This window comes from Elephas maximus, chromosome 16 (genome assembly GCF_024166365.1).
Source record: "Elephas maximus indicus isolate mEleMax1 chromosome 16, mEleMax1 primary haplotype, whole genome shotgun sequence".
Classification (NCBI taxonomy): Eukaryota; Metazoa; Chordata; class Mammalia; order Proboscidea; family Elephantidae; genus Elephas; species Elephas maximus.
Genome location: NC_064834.1, coordinates 46,037,216 through 46,054,413, shown reverse-complemented (window position 1 = coordinate 46,054,413; position 17,198 = coordinate 46,037,216). Strand labels below are relative to the sequence as shown.

At 37.4% G+C, this 17,198-nt stretch overlaps 1 pseudogene; it reads left to right on the top strand.

The window, feature by feature from the left end:
• Nucleotides 1-16,488, top strand: part of LOC126059560 (cytochrome P450 2C9-like) — a 34,547-nt pseudogene extending 18,059 nt beyond the window's left edge.
• Nucleotides 16,489-17,198: the final 710 nt, after the last annotated feature.

Sequence of the window (17,198 nt, the reverse complement as noted above, 5' to 3'; positions counted from 1 at the left end):
CTCAAGCTACTCCATCCCACTTGAAGCCAGTCCATACTGCTATTATAATAAATTAAGAGAACTAAAAATTCTATTGGGGGGGTAGACTTGTGAGTTTGGTAAGGTTTCAAAAAGTTTCTCTAGTCTCAGATGACATGATCCTATATACACAGAAGATTCCAAAGAATCTGCAAAAATAAATTCAAAAGCTAATAAACAAATACAGCAAATTTGCAGAATACAAGATCAATGTGCAAAAATCAGTTGTGTTTCTTTAAATCAGCAACAAACCATGGAAACATCTGCTAAGAAGCCAGACATAAAAGGTCACATTATATTATTTCACTTACATGAAATATCTATAATAGATAAACCCATACAAACAGAACACAGATTGGTGGTTGGCTGAGGTTGGGGGAAGGTTAATGGGGATGAAGTTAATGGTAGGGGGCTTACTTAGGAGTGAAGGTAATGTTTTGGAACTAGATAGAGGTAGTGGTTGCACAACATTGTGAATGTACTAAATGCCACTGAATCGTTCACTTTAAAATGGCTACTTTATATTGTATGAATTTCACCTGAATAATTATTAAAAACAAACAATCGAAAAAAGAAAACAAAACATATAGCAGGCAGGATTTAGGCCTCCCATGGGCTGTGATTTGTTGACAACTGGTTTAAGACAGCCATACCCATAGAACTTTCTGCAGTGATGGAAATGTCTTATATCTGTATGCTGTACCATATAGTAGCCAGAGCCTGAGTACCTGAGAAGTGATAGCAACTAAAGAACTGAATTTTTTAATTTTCTTTATTTTTAATTGGTTTAAATTTAAATATTATTAACAATGTATGCCTAGTGGTTAGAAATCGCTCTTCCTTATTCTGCAATACTGAAAGCTATGAAAAATTTAAAAAAATATATTTGGTACTATCTGATTTGGTGGCCAAACTAGACTTTAGCTGAAGGGAACCTATTTGTATTCTTTATTTACCTCACTGTGCTTAAATATTCATATATTTTCTTAGAAAATATCAGTGTGTGTGCGTGCGTGTGTCTGTGTACGTGTGTGTGTGTACATATATATGGTGCTATCCCACACTCTATTGAGATTACATAAACTCTACAGTAAATACATAACAATCCCTTTCTAAAAAGCCAAACAATTGTGACCTTGGAAACACATACCTCTCCAGGGGTGTCAGATAAGTGTCTGTGAACTTATGACTCCAAGAAGGCAAACGTTCATATTTTACGGGCTGAAGCAGAAAAGCAGGGAGAGGCTAAAAATATCCCCCTGCATATAGTTGTGAGATGGTTGTTACAAACAACTTTGGGGAAGGATGACTTACTTCCTCTGAGTTGCAACATGGGCATCTGTTTTTCATGTACCCAGACTACGTTTTTTTCAGATTTTCAGATCCCTGTTTCCAGCCAGGAAAATGCATGATGAGAATCACAGTTGTATGTTTAGGGAAGACGGTGGATGAGAGTATCACTTGACCAGAGAGGGGAGATTTCCCACTTTGGCTTTTCTACGAGTCAAGTAAAGTCTTCTTGCCAAATGTGTCCTGAGAATGGAAGACTCAAGTAAGCATTCAGAAATGCAAGGCAACATGATGCAAGAGTCAGGAGGAACTCAGTAGGAACTCTGGCTCTGCTACTCTTAGGTATAAATTGGGTAAATTTTTTAACCCTTTGAGCCTTGGTTTTTTCATTCTTAACCTGTTGATGATGCCTACCTTACTTACTGAAGTAGGATATGGCAAGAATTAACCCAGGCAATATATGCAAAACGCAAGCTAACCTATGTTATTGTTAGGTGCCGTCGAGTTGGTTTCAACTCGTAGTGACCCTGTGTGTAACAAAAAAGAAACACTGCCCATTCACGCACCATCCTCACAATTGTTGTTCTGCTTGAGCCCATTGTTGCAGCCACTGTGTTAGTCCATCTCATGGAGGGTCTTCCACTTTGCCATTGACCCTCTACCAAGCATGATGTCCTTCTCCAGGGACTGATCCCTCCTGACAAAATGTCTGTTATGAATTGAATTGTGTATCCCAAAAATATTTGTCAACTTGATTATGCCGTGATTCTCAGTATTGTATGGATGTCCTCCAATTCATAATTGATGTAATTTTCCTACGTGTTGTAAACCATAACCTCTGCCTGTGGTTAATGAGGCAAGATTGAGTTATGTTAAGGAGGATTAGGGTAGGATGTAACACCCTTACTCAGGTGACATCCCTGATCTAATGTAAAGGGAGTTTCCCTGGGGTGTGGCCTGCATCACCTTTTATCTTACAAGTGATAAAAGGAAAGAGATGTGAGCAGAGAGTGGGGACCTCACACCACCAAGAAAGCAGAGCCAGGAGTATGCATCCCTTGGACCTGGGGTCCCTGTGCTGAAAAGCTCCTAGACCAGGGGAAGATTGATGACAAAGACCTTTGTCTAGAGCTGACAGAAGAGAGAAAGCTTTCCCCTGGAGCTGATGCCCTGATTTTGGACTCGTAGCCTACTAGACTGTGAGAGAATAAATTTCTCTTTGTTGAAGCCATCTACTTGTGGTATTTCTGTTATAGCAACACTAGATGACTAAGACAATGTCCCAAGTATGTTACATGTAGTCTCACCATCTTTGCTTCTAAGGAGCATTCTGGTTGTGCTTCTTCCAAGACAGATTTGTTTGTTCTTCTGGCAGCCCCTGGTATATTTAGTATTCTTCACAAACACCACAATTCAAAAGCATCAATACTTCTTTGGTCTTCCTTATTCATCACCCAGCTTTTGCATGCATGTGAGGCAATCGAAAACACCATGGCTTGGATCAGACACACCTTATTCTTCAAGGTGACATCTTTGCTTTTCAACACTTTAAAGAGATCTTTTGCAGCAGATTTGCCCAATGGGCCTTTTGATTTCTTGACTTCTGCTTCAATGGGTATAGATTGTGGATACAAGTAAAATGAAATCCTTGACAACTTCAATCTTTTCTCTGTTTATCATGATGTTGCTTACTGGTCCAGTTGTGAGGAGTTTTGTTTTCTTTATGTTGAGGTGTAATGCATACTGAAGGCTGTGGTCTTTGACGTTCATCAGTAAGTGATTCAAGCCCTCTTCACTTTCAGCAAGCAAGGTTGTGTCATTTACATAAAGTAGGCTGTTAATGAATCTTCCTCCAATCCTGATAACCTGTTTTTCTTCATATAGTTCAGCTTCTAACCTATCAGAGACCATTTTCACCCAACAAACTGATGAAGACAAAGGCTGAAAAAACATTTTGTTTGTGAGGATATGTGTAGATGGGCACTTGCATGCATTGGTGGTTGAATTATGAAATAGTACGTCTATTTGGAAGACAATTTAAGAGTATCTATTGCTATGAATTGGAATGGAGTCGACGGCAATGGGTTGGGTTTTATTAAAATATAGAATGTAATGTGTTATAATGCAAGAATTCAAATTCTTGATGTCTACTCAGGATGCAAATGGAGGAGCATCTAAATAATTTTCTTTACATCATTACTTGGAATAAAGGAATATAGCAAACTATGTGTTCATTAGAAGTGAAATGGTTCATTCATATTGTGCAGTATGAATAAGGCAGATGTATATGTGTTCATAATAATCATAGAAACTAGACTTTTTGAAGAAGAATGCAGATTAAGAAAGGAGGAAGACTCATTAACAACCTGAGATATGCAGATGACACAGTCTTTCTTGCTGAAAGTGAAGAAAACTTGATACACTTAAACTGATGAAGATCAAAGACTACAGCCTTCAGTTTGGATCACACTTCACCATAAAACAAAAATACAACTTGACCAATAAGCAATATCATGATAAATGAAGAAAATATCGAAGTTGTGAAGGATTTCATTTTACCTGCATCGGCAATCAATGCCCACAGAAATAATAGTCAAGAAATCAAACGTCATATTGCACTGGGCAAATCTGCTGCAAAAGACCTCCTTAAAGTGTTGAAAAGCAAAGATGTCACTTTGAGGACTAACCCACTCCTAACCTAAGCCATTATATTTTCGGTTGCCACATATGTATGCAAAAGTTGGCTAACGAATAAGGAAAACCAAAGAAGAATCAATGCCTTTGAATTATGGTGTTGGCTAAGAATATTGAAATATACCATGGACTTCCAGAAAAAGGAATAAATCTGGCTTGGAAGAAGTTTGCCAGAGTGCTCCTCAGAAGAGAGGATGGCGAGACTTCGTCCCATATACTTTGGACATGTTGTCAGGAGGGATCAGTCCCCGGGCAAAGACATCATTCTTGGTAAAGTAGAGGAAGACCCTGCATGAGATGGATTGACACAGTGGCTGCAACAATGGGCTCAAACGTAGCAACGATTGTGAGGATGTTGAAGGAATGGGCAGTGTTTTGTTCTGTTGTACTTAGGTTAGTTATGAGTCAGATTCATCTGGATGGCACCTAACAACAAAACAACGTATGTGATCATATGGGACCATATCCAAATTATTTAATAAATACAAAAATCAAGATGCAGTAGAGTACATGTCATTTGGGTAAAGAAAAGAGGAAATTCAGAAATGACAGAAATGTATATAGGTTTATCTGCCTGATATGCCTAGAATATTTTGGGAAGGGCATATTTCTGGAAGCATATATAACCAATTGATGGCAATTGTTGTTCCTAGAAAGTCTAAATGGGGTTCTTTGGTTAGATGCAATGGAGTCTTACTTTTGATTATATGTGCTTTTTGTGTCTTGATATATTCTATTTTTTAATCAAAATATAAACTATGTAAAATAAAACTCACCCTTTAAATATACTGTTCAATGACCTTTAACAGTTATGTAACCACCACCACAGTCAAGATATAAAACATTTCAATCGCTATCCCCCCCAAAACTTCCCTCATGCTCTTACTGTAACCAGTCCATTCCACCGCCTCCAGTCTTGTCCGTCTGTCCCTGCAGGTTTGCCTTGTGACATAAATGGAATAATTTATAATTAACTCTTTATTTCTGGGTTTTTTTTTTTTCCAAATGGAGAATAAAATTCATTATAGGTGAAAAAGATGACAATTTCCTTATAAACTAATCAATAATATTCTGAGGATAAGAACATACAGGGGTCAGTGAGTCATTGACAAATTTCATATACAATACCTGAAATATATTCAGGTCTGTCACCCAGATACTCATTACTTCCATTATTATTGGGGGCCCCTTTTGTAATATCATTACCCCTAAATGTTTATTCCTTTATTAGTCTGGGTGGAAATGTAACTGCCTGTCTTTGGATATGCATCATCAATAGATCAAAGACATTAGCCTGAGTGAGGTCCAACAGTTCTATCAACTTCATGATTTCTTTATAACTAAGTTCAATGATGCTTATTCATTCTAGGGCATGACTACATCAATATCATTGTCTTCTGTGCTGCATGACAACAGAGAATTCCCCAACCCAGAGAAGTCTGACCCTGATCACTTTCTGGATGAGAGTGGCAACTTTAAGAAGAGTGATTACTTCATGCCTTTCTCAGCAGGTAATAGCAGTTTATATCCATCTGTAATTAAGGCAACAGGGTACGAGATCAGTTGAGACTTGTATGGTGCCTATTCTGGAGCTAGTAGAATTGCTGCTTGTACAAAATCACAAGCACCACTCACAATGGCATGCACTTTCCCATTCATGAAATATCATTATAGGGACAGAGTTTTGAGTTTTTGGTGACTGTAACACAGTTCTTCCAAAGTGAGAAAGTTAGGGAACGAGTTGAGTTCTGTCTCCAGATACATCACTGAGCTACCCAGTAGCACCTCCTACAGGGCGAAACTCATTTAGCTAGTGTCTTTCTTAAGAAAGGTATCTAATGCCACAACTTCATTGTTTTCTATCTGTGCCCCTCACCAGCCCCATCCCCCACCCTAGGGTGAGTTCTGGGGAAACAAATATCCATAAACACAGAATGGACACTCAAGGGCCTCATTCACTCACCAGTTAGGAAAGCAAATGAGTAAGCAGATCGTTATAATCCAATATGACTGGAGCTGTGTGAGAGGGAACAAAATGCTCAGGGGACAAAGTGGGGAAGCTGCCAACTTGCTGCTCTCCCATGCCTCTCAGTAAGGCATAAAATGGAATAAACAACATTCTAATAATAACAATGACAGGTGAGCTGTCTCACAGGGGCAGGGAGCAAAGAAAGAAGAAGAGGCAAGGTGTTTTTCAAAAACAGGTGGTAGTACATATATATAACAAAACACTTTCCATTTCAACATTTTTTAGACGTACAATTCAGTGACATTATTACATTCATCATGTCATACAACTATCGCCCAACATCCATTTCCAAATTTTTCTATCACCCTTAACAGAAGCTCAGTACCCCTAAGCAATGATTCCCTAAGCAATGACTCCCTCTTTCTCCTTCTCTACCATCCCTTGTAGCCACTAATAAAGTTTGGTCTTTTTACATTTGCCTATTCTAGATATTGCAGTTAAGTGAGATCATGCAATACCCATCCCTTTGTGACTGGTTTATTTCAGTGGGCATGTTTTCAAGTTTCATCCATGTTGGAGCATGTATCAGGTCTTCATTTCTCTTTATGGTGGAGTAATATTCCATTGTATGTGTGGACCACATTCTGTTTATTCATTTGTTGATGGACATTTAGTTTGTTTCTACCTTTTAGCTATTGTAATGGGTGGTGCAATGAACATTGGTGTACATTTATCTGTTTATGTTCCGGCTTTCAGTTCTTTTAGGTATATACCAGGAGTGGAATTGATTGTAGCTCAGTGAATTCTTTCAGTGAATTATCTGGAAGCAGAAGCCAATGACTCCTTCTCTAGCCTTCTTACTTTAGAGAACAAGTGGTAATGTTTTTAGGAAACTCAAACTGTTTTCTGCAGTGACTATACCATTTCACAGTCATATTTTCTTTACATTCTTGTCAGCACCTATTCTTTTCTTTTTCTTTTTTAGTCATAGTCACCTTAGTGGCGATGAAGTGATATCTCATTGTGGTTTCGATTTGTATTTTCCTAGTGACAAATGACTTGAGCACTCTTTATGAGCGTGCTGGGCATTTGTACCACTTTTTCAGTAAAACATCTATTCAAGCTCTTTGACCAGTTTTTTTTTTTTTTTTTTTTTTGCTGTTGTTGATTAGATAGTTTGTCTTTTTGTTTTAGGAGTTCTTTATATATTCTGAATATTAAACATTATCAGATATAGAATCCCCAAAAATGTTTTCCTGATCTGTTGGTTGTCTTTTCACTGTGTTGATAAAGCCGTTTAATGAACAAATTTTTTAAACTTTGATGAAATCTTTTTTATCTATGTTGTCTTTCGTTGCTCATGTTTTTATTGTCATATCTAAGAACTCATTGTTAAATACTAAATCTTGGAGCATTACTGGTATGTTTTCTTGTAAAAGTTTTATGGTTTTAGTTCTTACATTTAGGTTATTGATTTATTTGAGTTGATTTTTTTTATTTGGTGTGATTCAGTTGTCCCTGCACTATTTATTAAAAAGACTATTCTTTTGCCCATTGAATGAACTGAGAATCCTCATAAAAAATCAGTTGATCATAGATGTGTGGGTTTACTTCTGAAAACTTCAATTCTATTCCATTGGTGCATATATCTATCATTATGTCAGTAACCAACTCTTTTGATTACTGTAGCTTTATAGTGCTCTTTGAGATCAGGAAATATGAATCCTCCTACTTTGTTGTTTTTTAAGACTGCTTTGGCTATCAGGGGCCCTGTATAATTACACGAAAATTTGAGAATTGGCTTTTCCATTTCTTCAGAGAAGGATGTTGGAATTTGTTGGGTATTGCATTGAATTTATATATTGCTTTGGGTGATATTGACATCTTAACAATAGTAAACCTTCCAATCTATGAAAACAGAATGCCTCTACATTTATTTAAGTCAACTTTAATTTCTTTCAGTAATAATTTATGGAAACCCTGGTGGTGTAGTGTTTAAGAGCTATGGCGGCTAACCAAAAAGTTGGCAATTCAAATGCACCAGGCACTCCTTGGAAATCCTATGGAGCAGTTCTACTCTGACCTATAGATAGGGTTGCTACGAGTCAGAACTAACTTGACGGCAATGGGTTTGGTTTTTTTGGTTTTAATGATTTATAGTTTTCAGTGTACAAGTCTTTTACATCTTTGATTAATTTTATTCCAAGGTATTTTATTATTTTAGATGATATTGCAAATGGAATTGTTTCATTAATTTTCTTTTCTGAATGCTCACTGCTGATATGTAGAAACCTGATGGATTTTGTGGGTTTATCTTGTATCCTGTCACTGTGCTGTTTTTTTTTTTTTTTTTTTAGTAGCTTTTGTGTGGATTCTTTGGGTTTTTTTATATATAAGATCATGACATCAGCAAAATGGGATAATTTTATTTCTAATTTCTCGGTTTGGATACCTCTTATTTCTTTATTTTGCCTAATTGCTCTGGCTAGGAAGTCCATGGAAAGTTGAACAGCAGCTGTGAGAGTGGGCATCCTTGTTTTGTTCCTGATCTTAAAGAGAAAGCTCTCGGTCTTTCTCCATTTAGTATGAGATTAGCTGTGGACTTTTCCTTAGTGTCCTTTATTACTTGAGGAATAGCCATCATATTCCTAGCTTGTTGAGTGTTTATTTATTTATACATTATTGTACTTTAAGTGAAAGTTCACAGCTCGAGTTAGTTTCTCTTACAAAATTTATACACACATTGGTATGTGACCCTAGTTGCTATCCCTAAAATGTGACAGCACACTCCTCCTTTTCACCCCATATTTCCCATGTCCATTCAACCAACTTTTGTCCCTTTCTGCCCTCTCATCTCACCTTTGGACAGAAGCTGCCCATTTAGTCTCACGTATCCACTTGAACTAAGAAGTACACTCTTCACAAGTATCATTTTATGTCTTATAATCCAGTCTAATCTTTGTCTGAAGAGTGGCCTTTGGGAATGGTTTTAGTTGTGGGTTAACAGAGAGTCTGGGAGCCATATCTTCTGGGGTTCCTCCAGTCTCAGTCAGGCCATTAAGTCTGGTCTTTTTGCTAGAATTTGAGTTCTGCACCCCACTTTTTTCCTGCTCCCTCAGGGACTCACTGTTTTGTTCCTTGTCAGGCAGTCTTGGTGATAGCTGGGCACCATCTAATTTTTCTTGTCTCAGGCTAATGGAGTCTCTAGTTTATGTGGCCCATTTTGTTTCTTGGGCTAATATTTTCCTTGTGTCTTTGGTGTTCTTCATTCTCCTTTGCTCCAGGTGGGTTGGGACCAATCGATGTATCTCAGATGGACAGTCACCAGCTTTTAAGACCCCAGATGCCACTCACCAAAGTGAGATACACAACTTTTTCTTAATAAACTTTGTCATGCCAATTGACCTAAGTGTCCCCTAAAACCATGGTTCCCAGGCCCCAGACCCTGCTACTCTGTCCCTTGAAGTGTTTGGTTGTATTCAGGAAACTTCTTAGCTTTTGGTTTAGTCCAGCTATGCTGACTTTCTCTGTATCGTGTGTCATCCCTCCCTTCACCTAAGACATTCTTGCCTACTATCTAGTTAGTGAATACCCCTCTCTCTCCCTCCCTACCCTCATAACCATCAAAGAATATTTTCTTCTGTGTTTAAACCTTTTCTTGAGTTCTTATAATGTGGTTTCATACAATATTTGTCCTTTTGTGACTATTTTCACTCAGCATAATGCCTTCCAGATTCATCCACATCATGAGATGTTTGGAGGATTCATCATTGTTCTTTATCATTGTATAGTATTTTATTGTGTGAATGTACCATAATTTGTTTACCCATTCCTTCATTGATGGGCACCTAGGTTGTTTCCATCATTTTGCTATTGTCAGAAGTCCTGCAATAAACGTGGGTGTACACATATCTATTCACGTGATGGTTCTTATTTCTCTAGGATATATTCCAAGGAGTGGGATTGCTGGATTGTATGGTACTTTTACTTCTCGCTTTTTAAGGAAGTGCCAAATTGATTTCCAAAGTGGTTGTACCATTTTACGTCCCCACCAGCAGTGTATAAAAGTTCCAGTCTCTCATGACCTCTCTAACATTTATTTTTTTGTGTTTTTTGGATTAATGCTAGCCTTGTTGGGGTGAGATAGTATCTCATTGTAGTTTAGATTTGCATTTCTCTAATGGCTAATGATCCTGAGCATTTCCTCAAGTGTCTGTTAGCTGCATGAATGTCTTCTTTGGTGAAGTGCCTGTTAATATCCTTTGCCCATTTTTTAATTGGATTGCCTTTTTGTTGTTGAAGTTTTGCATAATCTTGTAGATTTTAGAGATTAGACCCTGATTGGACATGGCGTAGTGAAAAAATTTTTCCCTGTCTGTAGGTTCTCATTTTATTTTTTTTGCTGAAGTATTTTGATGAGAATAAATGTTTGATTTTTAGGAGCTCCCAGTTATCTAGTTTCTCTTTTGATGTTTGTGCATTGTTAGTAATGTTTTGTATTCTGTTTATACCATGTGCTATGGCTCCTAGTTTTATCCCTATTTTTTCTTCCATGGTCTTTATTGTTTTAGATTTTATATTTAGGTATTTGATCCATTTTGAGTTAGTTTTTGTGCATGGTGTGTGGTTTTTTTTTTTTGTTTTTTTTTTTTGCAAATGGATATCCAGTTATACCAGCACCTTTTGTTAAAGAGACTGTCATTTCCCCATTTAACAGACTTTGTTCCATTTGTCAAATATCAACTGCTCATAGGTGAGTGAATTTATGTCTGGATTCTCAATTCTGTTCCATTGGTCTATGTCTCTGTTGTTGTACCAGCACCAAGCTGTTCTGACTACTGTGGTGGTATAATAGGTTCTATAATCTGGTCGTGTGAGGCCTCCCACTTTCTTCTTCTTTTTCAGTAATGCTTTATTTACCTAGGGCCTCTTCCCTTTCAAAACTAGTTGGTGATTTATTTCTCCATCCCATTAAAAAATGTTCTTGGAATTGGGATAGGGATTGCATTTTTGGGGGTAGAATTGACATTTTCACAATGTTGAGTCTTCCTATCCCTGAGCAAGGTATGTTTTTCCACTTACATGGGTCACTTTTGGTTTCTTGCAGTAGTGTCTTGTAGTTTTCTTTGTATAGGTCTTTTACATCTCTGGTTAGATTCATTCCTAAGTATTTTATCTTCTTGGGGGCTATTGTAAATAGTACTGATTTGGGGATTTCTTCTTTGACTTTCTCTTTGTTTGTGTAGGGGAACCCAACTGATTTTTGTATGTTTACCTTGTATTCTGATACTTTGCTGAAGTCTTCTATTAGTTCCAGTAGTTTTCTTGTGGATTCTTTGGGGTTTTCTGTGTATAAGAGCATATCATCTGCAAATAGAGATACTTTTCTTCTTCTTCACCAATTTCGATGCCCTTTATTTCTTTTTCAAGCCTAATTGCTCTGGCTAGGACCTCCAGCATAATGTTGGATAAGAGTAGTAATAAAGGGCATCCTTGTCTGATTCCTGTTCTCAAGAGGAATACTTTCAGACTCTCTCCATTTAGGATGATGTTGGTGCTTGGCTTTGTGTAAATGTCTTTTATTATGTTGAGGAATTTCCCTTCTATTCCTATTTTGCTGAGAGTTCTTATCAAGAATTGGTGTTGGACTTTGTCAAATGCCTTTTCTGCAACAATTGATAAGACCGTGTGGTTCTTGCCTTTTGTTTTATTTATATGATGGACTACATTGATTGTTTTTCTAATGTTCAATCAGCCCATCATACCTGTTATGAATCACACTAGTTATGATGAATTATTTTTTCAATATGTTCTTGAATTCTGTTGGTTAGAATTTGTTGAAGACTTTTGCGTCTATGTTCATGAGGGATATTGGTCTATAGTTTCCTTTTTTTGTGGTGTCTTTACCTGGTTTTGTAATTAAGGTTATGCCAGCTTCATAGAGCGAGTTTGGCGGTATTCCGTCCTTTTCTATGCTCTGAAATACCTTTAGTAGTAGTGGTATTAACTCTTCTCTGAAAATTTGGTAGAATTCTCCAGTGAAGCTGTCAGGGTCAGGGCTTTTTATTGTTGGAAGTTTTTTAATTATCTTATCAACCTCTTCATTTGTTATAGGTTTATTTAGCTGTTCTACCTCTATTTGTGTTAGTTTAGGTAGGTAGTGTATGTCTAGAAATTTGTCCATTTCCTCTAGGTTTTCAAATTTTTTGGAGTACAATATTTTATAGTATTCTGTTATGATTCTCTCAATTTCAGTTGGGTCTGTTGTGATATCGCCCATCTCATTTCTTATTTGGGGTATTTGCTTCCTCTCCTGTTTTTCTTTTGTCAGTATGGTTAATAGTTTATCAATTTTGTTGATCCTTTCAAAGAACCAACTTTTGGTCTTGTTAACTGTTTCAGTTGTTTTTCTATTCTCTATTTCATTTAATTCTGCTCCGATTTTTGTTATTTGCTTTCTTCTGGCGCCCAAGGACTTCTTTGCTGCTTTCTTTCTATTTGTTCTAGTTATAGGGTTAGTGTTTTGACTTTGGCCCTTTCCTCTTTTTGGATTTGTACATTTATTGCTGTAAATTGACCTCTACGCACGGCTTTTGCTGTGCCCCAAAGGTTCTGATAGAACGTGTTTTTGTTCTCATTTGATTCTGTGAATTTCCATATTCCGTTCTTAATTTCTTCTATAACTCAGTTGTTTTTGAGCAAGGTGTTGTTCAATTTTCATGTAATTTATTTTTTTCCTTGCTTTTTCTGTTATCTATTTCTACTTTTATGGCTTTATTATCAGAAAAGATGCTTTGTAATATTTCCATGCTTTGAATTATGTTAAGGCTTACTTTATGGCTAATACGTGATCTATTCTGGAGAATGTTCCATGTGCACTGGAAAAGAAAGTATACTTGGCTGCTGTTAGGTGGAGTGTTGTATATATGTCTATGAGATAACATTGGTTGATTGTGGCATTTAGATCTTCGTTGCCTTTACTGAGCTTCTTTCTGGATGTTCTGTCCTTCACAGAAAGTGGTGTGTTGAAGTCTCTTACTATTATTGTGGAGGTGTTTATTTCTCTTTTCAATGCTGTTAGAGTTTGTTTTATGTATTTTGAAGCCCTGTTGGTGGTTGTATAAATATTTATTATGGCTATGTCCTCCTATTGTACTGACACTTTAATCATTATATAGTGTCCTTACTTATTCTTTCTGGTGGATTTTGCTTTAAAATCTATATTCTCAGAGGTTAATATTTCCACTCCTACTCTTTTTTGATTGTTGTTTCCTTGATACATTTGTTTCCATCTTTTGAGTTTTGGTTTGTTTGTGTCTCTAAGTCTAAGGTGTGTCTCTTGTAGGTAGCATATAGACGGATCTTGTTTTTTAATCCATTCTGCCACTCTCTGTCTCTTTATTGGTGCATTTAGTCCATTGACATTCAGGGTAATTATGGATAGGTATGAATTTAGTGCTATCATTTTGATGTCTTTTTTTGTGTGTTGACAGCTTCTTTTTCCCACTTGATTTTATGTGCTGAGTAGATTTTTTTTATATATTGTCCTTTCCTCATATTTGTCGTTGTTGATTTTGTTTCTGGTGAGTCTCTATTTTTCCCTTGTATTTTATTTTGATGAGTAGGATAGTTTTTCTCCTTTGTGGTTATGTTATTACTTACCCCTATTTTTAAGCCTAAGGTCTTTATGTTTAAGCCTAAGGTCTGTCTCTTGTAGGCAGCATATAGACAGATTGTGTTTTTTAATGCATTCTGCCACTCTCTGTCTCTTTATTGGTACATTAGGCTATTTACATTCAGTGTAGTTATGGATAGGTATGAGTTTAGTGCTCTCATTTTGATGGCTTTTGTGTGTGTGTGTGTGTGTGTGTTGTTGAAAGTTTCTTTGTTCCACTTAATCTTCTGTGCTGAGTTGTTTTACTTTATGTATTTTCTTTTCATCTTTTTCGTTGTTGTTGATTTTGTATTTGGTCTCTTTGTTTTTCTTGTTTTTTATTTGGATGTGTAGGATTGTTAGTTTCCTTTGTGGTTACTAGATATCTACCCCTATTTTTCTAAGTTTAAACCAATCTGTTGTTTCTTTATATTGCCTCGACTTCCTCTCCATATGAATTTTCATCAAATACCTTCTTTCCATTTATTCAGATGATCATGCATTTCTTTTCTTTTGTTCTATTAATGCTGTATAAGACATTGGGCAGTTTTGTAATGTTGAGCCACCCTTGCATTCCTAAGTTAAAATCTACTTGATCATGGTATATAATCCTTTTAATATGCTTTTGGATTAGGTTTCCTTGTTTATTAAGATATTTTCATCTATAGTCATATGGAATTTTGGTGTGTGGATTTCTTTTCTTGTGGTGTCCTTGTCTGGCTTTGGTATCAATGTAATACTAGCCTCATAGAATGAGTGAGGAAGTGTTTCCTCCTCATCTATTTTACAGATGAGTTTAAGAAGCAGTGGAGTTAATGTAACCTGACCCTAAAAATGCCAGTAAATTGCCCTTAGTCCTTAATATAGCCCAAGCCAGATTTGGCCCCACATGCAGGGAAGGGTCAGCTGCAACCACTGAATGACTTCAACAGAGGACTCAGCAACAGGTGGAATTAATCAGAAATAAAATCATCTCCTGGACCGTATTCTGAAGTGAGAGGTCTAGCAAGACCCAAGTTCACATCCTGTTTCTTGGCCACTTTCTAGAATTTTCCCTCCCCAGCATGCTTGCTTGGCCACCATCTTGCTGCCCAAATTACATATAAGCCCTGCTTTCCCATAGCTCAGGGAGCCAGATCCTAGGAACTCCCTTCTGGCTCCGTGCTCTGAGTGTTACAATAAAGTTACTTTCTCAGAGACCCATGTCCAGATAACTGGCAAATCTGAGTGTGCCATACAAGGACTCACCTTCCAGGTTTGGTAATGTTAATTCTTAAAAATGTTTGGTATATTACTCAGTCTAGCCATCTGGTCCCCAGCTCCTTTTCTGGGAGATTTTGATTATGGCTTCAATCTCATCTGCTTGTTATGGGTTTGTTGAGGTCAGTGTAGGAAGGTTAAATATTTTGAGGAATTTGTGCATTATATCTAGGTTATCTAATTTGTTGGTGTACAGTTGAAGGACAGGCTGTTTTCACCTATGTAATTAGCCACAGGGACAGGATAGGACATTTGCTTTATATCAAAGATGTTAGAACTTCCTGCTGAATAACCGTACAGTCAGGGAAACCATGGGAATGTGTCAGCATACCTTACAATGATTCTAGAGCCCACCAGTCTTTTTCCAGTAATGATGTTCCTTCTTGGTTATTGAGGTTTCAACACCTACTGTGTGTCAGCTGTATCTCTGGTCATGAAATAACCTTCTTTAATTATTTGGCTTTTGATGCCTGCACTGTATCTGGCATGGCAAATACCGAGATGGCAAAGGACCAGACACTGTCTTTAAGAAACTCACATTTTAGGAGGAACGAAAAATAAATAATCATAGAATTATGTTTCAAGGTGATTTTTACTTCAGTGAAAGCATGACTATGATAAATAAAAGGCTGAGGAAATCAATCAAGGGCAAGATTCTATGGCCTAAAAGGATCACAACATTTTAATGAGAAAATGACATTTGACCTAAGTGTTGAAAAAAGTATAAGGGAAGTGCATCTTAGCCAAAGAAAAAGCATGAGATAAATCTTGAAACTGTATGCTGTGTTGGAAACTGATGAAGAGTGAGTATGGTGACAGCCAAGAGATGTCCAGTGTAAAGACTGGAGGGAAGGCCATGAAAGTCATACCGTGAACATAATGTGAAGGTCCTGCCAACCAATTTGACCCTTAACCCTTAAGACAGCCTCGGGGAGTCATTTAAAGATGTAAGGTGTGGGAGAGGTATATTTAGACGTGTGCTTTTGAAAGTACATGAGGTAAACAAAATCTGTAACTAAACTCATGCTGAAGGCACAGAGGGAAACACAGATATACGAGCCCCCTGCTCTTAGAACTTCTCCTTTTAATATTCTTGGACAAACAATGCAGGTGTGTTTATAGGAAGAGATTGATTGGAAATTTGGAATGTGAAAACAGCAGCTGCAATCTTGGATGCTTAAAGTAGAACTTGGTATAGGGCTCAAAATAAATATTTCTTGAATGAAGGTTTTTCTTAAGATAAGGCATTAGCTGGATAGTACACTTGTTCATCTTTCCATCCATCTACCCTTCCATCCATGCTTCCTTCCCTCCATCCATGTATGTTATTATTCAACAAATAATTACTACATATTCTCTTTGTACCAGATTACAAACATAGTGTTCAAGGAGTATCTAACCTCTGCATTTGTTATTCTCAGGAAAACGAATTTGTCTGGGAGAAGGCTTGGCCCTTATGGAACTCTTTTTATTCCTGGCCACCATTTTACAGAAATTTACCTTGAAGCCTCTGGTTGACCCAAAATACATCGACACCACCCCAGTGGCCAATGGGCTTGCCTCTGTGCCACCCACATATCAGCTCTGCTTCATTCCTGCCTGAAGGAACAAGACTATCTGACTGCTCCTGTTCTGTACTTGCAAATCCCCTCCACTGGGGCATCATTGGAGGACTGGTGCCACAGTGGTTAAGTGATATGGCTGCTAACCAAAAGATCAGCAGCTCAAAACCACAAGCTGCTCCTTGGAAACACAATGGGGCTTTTCTAATGTGCTCTGTAGGGTTCCTATGGGTCAGAATCAACAATGGCAATGGGTTTGGGGCATCGTTATCTCCTTCCCAGTAGTTTTCCTGAACTCCCTTCTCCACATCCTTTATTACTTCAAAATTCAGTGATAATACACTCTATTGGGGGAGTTTTTGTGTTTCATGGAATAAATTTCTCTTATTCTCCATATTCTGTAATACTTATATTGGCCACCATGCTTAACACTTCCCTAACTGAATTACTACTGTGTTATTACCCTGAAACAGAGCAAAGAATGATTTTTTTTTTCCTGTTGCTGATAAGTTGTTTCCGACTCATGGTGACCCCAGGTGCGTCCGAGTAGAACTGTGCTCCATAGGCTTTTCAATGGTTGATTTTCAGAAGCAGATTACCATGCCTTCCTTCTGAGGCTCCTCTGGGTGGTTGGAGCTGCCAACCTTCTCGTTAGTATCTGAGTGCTTAACTGTGCCACCAGGGTCTCCTCAAGATGTGGTGGTAGATATGCAAAATATCACTGCTGTATATTCCTAATACAATACTTATA